Source organism: Chaetura pelagica, unplaced genomic scaffold (assembly GCF_000747805.2).
Source record: "Chaetura pelagica isolate M959 unplaced genomic scaffold, ChaPel_1.0 scaffold463, whole genome shotgun sequence".
In the NCBI taxonomy this organism is placed as follows: Eukaryota; Metazoa; Chordata; class Aves; order Apodiformes; family Apodidae; genus Chaetura; species Chaetura pelagica.
In genome coordinates, this window is record NW_009952816.1 from 567000 (window position 1) to 572109 (window position 5110).

Here is a 5110-nt window from a genome sequence, read left to right on the forward strand (position 1 = left end):
CAGGAATCTAACAACTTGTTTTTCACTGGGAAAACGGGAGGTTCTTCGCTGCAAGCTACAAACCTTCAGCTGAAAACCTGCCCGATGTCTGGCCTGGGGTCAAGGTTTGCTTGCATGGTCGTTCCTGGTACAAGGGGTGACCACATTTCTAAGTTAATAGCAACAACAAGGATGGGGAGGACAAGGCTCTTAGTCCTCCCTCCTCTTCAGTTAAGGCCCAGGCTCTCAGAAGGACTCTGATGCCCCAAGGAAAACCCTCAAGTGAGGTGCAGCCCCGTGGAAAGCAGAGCAAGGCTGTTGGGAGGTGGGACAGATGCCTTGGGCTGCACAAGGCAAGAGCAAACACACGGAGAGCATCTCAGCTCACCCAAGGACTAACCTGACCCCCCTTCCAGGGTCCATGCTCTGGTTGTCTTCCTGAGAGGCTGCAAGGAGAGATTTTTGGCACGAGGGAGCTCAGAACCCTGAAGCATGCAAATTCATGTCCAGACACACTAGCTGCCCTGCGGGGCAAATGTCTCTCTTCCAAACCTCAGTGAAATTTGTACATTCCTCCTAAATCCACTTGGAAACCACTATCCTTGAGGCACTAATAGACAAGGGCAAGTATTGATACCACCAAAGAGTAAATCTGCATCCCTAAGGAGGATCACATGTTGAAACGAGACCCCAGGCCAAGGTGAGGGGGGGGAAAAAAAAAGGAGGATGCATTTAAAGCAAATAATTGCAAACTTTGTAGGGAGACAGAGATGAGCAGCCTGATAACAAACATCAGATAACCATGTGTAAAACACTTTTCAGGACATTTTTCAAAGCATTCTGACCGAAAGATACACATCAAACAAGATTCAACTCAGCTAAAAGGATCAATTCTGCTCTGGGTATTCCAGTGTATGCAGTCCAACCCCAGTGACTTCAAAGGAAGGGCACCAGATATAAAGCAGGGTAGCCAGGAGCAGACTGGCTGGGGGCCTGCATAAACAAGTAAAAAAAGATGTTCATTTTTTAAGAAGCCATATAAAATATTTCGAGCTAATTATGTGACAGGGGCCTGGGTGTGAAATAGCAACTGCAAAGCCTCAGGGACCAAGCCAAGAACCTTTGATTTGCTCCCTACAGCTTATAAAACCTTCTGAAAAACTTTTCCTCTAATAGCTTTTCTACTTTCCATTGCAAACTGCACAGACCCTGCTCCTGCAGGCCCCCACTGTGGCTCCCTACCCACACCTTTACCCTTTGTCTTGCAATCTGAGGCTGATTTCAGGTTCCACAGCTAAACCAGCAGCTGTTTCCAAGCAGAAAGCACATTGCATGTTCATTTCTTGGAACATTCAGTGTTTGAGCAGTTGAAATTATACCAGCCCCACAAAGAAATTTTATAACTTCTCTGTGAAACTCCCCGAAGTTGAAATATTAAACTGAAAAGTGCCAAACTTGTGTTACTGAAGCTCAGTTATTAGTTTGGAACAAGAAACAAAAGGTCTGGAGTCTGTGGGATGATACTGTGCCCACTCACCATTAAAATGCAGAGCAGAATCTCAGCTATCTCTGTCAAAAATCACTTGAAGGGAGATATGTCTCTATGATATATCTACACTCCCAGGTGAGATTCAAGATCTGAGCCCTCTCAGAAGGTGACACCAGCCAGCTCTGCTCCCTCACTTGCCTGACAAGCCAACACAACCAGGCCAGACTGTACATTTCTTCAGCCACATTCACTTTTCCTGGTCCTTAAGTCACAACTGATGAAATCTCCTTCATTTATGCAAGCAACTGGAAGATTTATTGTAAATAAAGTCTGCACATTACACAACTGGCTAAAAATCATAATTAGAGTTGCACTGGGAAACATGTTTTATTTATTCTGACAGTCGTCTGGCTTCAATAATCCTAGCATGATAAATGTCCCTAAAAGTTTGCAGAGTTTCAGCAACTAAAGACCTTATCACAGACGTGCAAGTGGAAACGTCTGACTGGGTTTGATGTGGCTACAAGAGGTCCCCAGCAGCTCAGTGGTGTAGCATCATTTTAAATCAGCACCAGGATCCTGGGAGCTGCTGGGAGTGCCTTCCTTCCCTGTAAATCACAGGAACGAACGTTTTCTGCTGCTCTGAAACCTCCCAGCCCTGGGTAGGAAGGCGAGGACACATCTGTGTGAATTAGCCAGGGGTTGGATAGGGAGAGATGACAGTGGGGCTGCCGAGCCGACAGACCCTCTGGAAAAGGGTCAGTGACACCATTAATAGGATGCAGACATTCCCAATCTCCAGCTATTCTGCGCCCTGCCAAGACTTCTAGTGCTTGCTTTCTTTATAGTTTTAAGTACAATTTCAGGCCCATAAAACATCAGAGAAGACAGAAGCTATTATCCTGGCCCTGACAGGAGTCCCTAATGGGACATGCAAACTCTGCAAATACCTCCAACTAACGACGTTGGGCTTTTACTGTTCCCCATCTGTTCAAGGGTATTTTAAAATGCACCAAATCAGGTTTACCCCCATAATGTTTATTGCTGCTCTGAGACTAATAAATGACTCCAAGTACAATCAAACATTTATCTGGCTTTGCTCATTCCTTAAGAGAGGAGCCCAGTCCACTTGCTTTTGAGGCAGGGCATCCCCTATTTTCTCCAACCCAGCCATGGAGCACAATCACTTGGATATTTCAGTGGTTTCAATACAGCAAAAGAATCAAACCCATTTATTTTCAAAATAACAGACAGATTCTGCACAAAACAGCCCAGAGCCACATCTCCACACTACACAGGGGTAAAATCAACTTTCTTATCAATCTGCATGAAATGCACTTCCACAAATGTCTCTGCTAAATTTAAAACAGCTAGAGTATTTCTAGCTAACCTGATGAAAAATAATTATTTATGTTGCTATAAAAAGAACATTCCAGTAACAAAGAGAAGTGGTGAATGGTCTCAGTGAGAGAGTCTGGAAAACTTTCTCAGCTCCCGTGTCAGGGGTTCCAGACAAGTTTGCTGCATGTTTATTAACTTCAGTTACAGAATGGCTTTGTGCATTCCCCCATCTGCAAAGCCACCACTCCAGTGTGAAGAAACACAGAGGTTATCTTTTATTTTTTCAAGGATTTATCCTTTTCCCCCCCTTTTCCCCTTGACACACCCATGTACCTTAGAAGTTTGAAGTGAAAAATCAAGCAACGTTTCCTCACAACAAGATGCCAACCATGGTCACCTCGTGACTTCTCCAGTCATGACATGGCTTTATGAGACCTGCATCTGCATGTTCAGAAAAACCCAGTTATTAGAGAACACCCTGACCATCAACTGCTGCCACAGAAATCCTTTTGGTAGGAAAATGTCAATAAAATAGGGGAGGATACTGAAGAATTTGAGGAAGGAAATGATGAAAGAATGACATACTCTTAAGAGGATTAATCACATTGTGCAAATGGGAAAGCAAGGAACCTGCCATTTGCTACCCCTTCCATAAACATATGGAAGCATTAAAAAGAAAAAGAAAATCCATTATTTTGTAACTTTGAAGCTTGTATCAAGTTACATTTCATCCTTTCAAAACTGGCTTGTTATCTGGCAGGGCTGCTCTGCAGCGTTTCGAGCTTCTGCGCCAGACCAAATGAACAAGAAAATGGAGCAAATCAAATGCCAGAGGGCTCAGCCACAGAGCCTGCCCCCTGACTACAGCACACTCTACAACAACAAGTACTTTCATTACTTTATTACTGGCAAATCAACAAATAAATAAGAACAGATGAAATTAGGCATCATTTTATCTAAAATATAGAATGCAGAGCTTAACCGAGGAGCACCTGCCCTCACCGTATCATGTCCAAAGGTGCTTTGATTTCATGATGAAAAGTATCTCAAAGTCAATCTGAGGTATGGAGTTCATGCTTCACACCAACCTGCTCAATGATTCATTAGCAGAACAGACATTCTATATTGTCTCTAAAGGTTACAGCACAGTTATTTATTTAACAGCAGAATACAGCTCTTTCTGTAAAAAGAAGACCCCTTGCATCAAACTTAAGACCAGTACAAAACAAAGGCCTGGAAACAGAATACCTGATAAAAGGAGAAACATTCAATTAATGAATTGGTCAAATTAATTAGAAAAAAATGGTTTGAAGGGAAGTTTGGGAAGCCTGTGCAGTAAACACAGATTTTACAAAAATGACAGAGTCATCTTAAAACTTATCTCTTGGTTTAATAATATACCCACTGGCAACGACGACGACAAAACCCCCATTCCACGTAGACTTCCACCAGATCAGGATGCCAAGGATCTTATTTACAGATCAAGGGAGAAAACCTTCAAGCTTAGGAACAAGTAGCACCCACCTCCTTTTCTGCACAAGAAGAGTTTGGATGAAGGTGTATTGGTGGAGTGATGGGAAAGGCAAAGGCAGCAGGTCCTGAACCAGAAACTCCAGGTGATCTTTGCTTTCCTGGGTCAGCCCCAAAGAAGAGCTTTTATTGCCAGTGAAGCCAAAGAGATTTTTGGCAGTTATAAAAAAATAAGTAGTCATGCCCATTTCTATGCAGTCAAGGTGTCAACATGGCTTTAGTGTTGCAAACTGGATGTTCCAATTCAAGGAGAATTTCTGGACTAAAGTATCATGCTGCTCTCTGAAAGAAGCTGAAGAAGGGATATGGAATTGAAGTGTGATCTGAGCAATGAAGAACCAATGGAGACCAGAGGTGTGCAGGGATCAGCATTTCCCTTCTTGGGGGGAAAGGAAAAAGTCACCTTTGAAAAGCAAGAATATGCTTCATAATCCAAGCACCTGAGCTCTTCTAGCTCCCACTGTCCCTTTATTGCTTCTGGAGGTCAGTATGTTATATGGGTTTTGGTTGGGTTTGGTTTTTTTCTGTTTGCTAAAAAACAAAGTGTCATACAATGATTTTTGGAGCTGTTAATAAAAAAATCACACCTGAACTCTTTAGAACATACCACAGTACTTAGTTACTCCTGAGCTGTCAGTGTTTGCAGTGTGTAACGTTGTTAGAAACATGAACAGCTGGCAAAATGCAAACCCCCCCATCCCAAAAAAAAGAGAGAAGAGAAAAGCTTTTTCCAGCTATAACATCTGTGAAGTCTAACTGGCTGACAAGTGC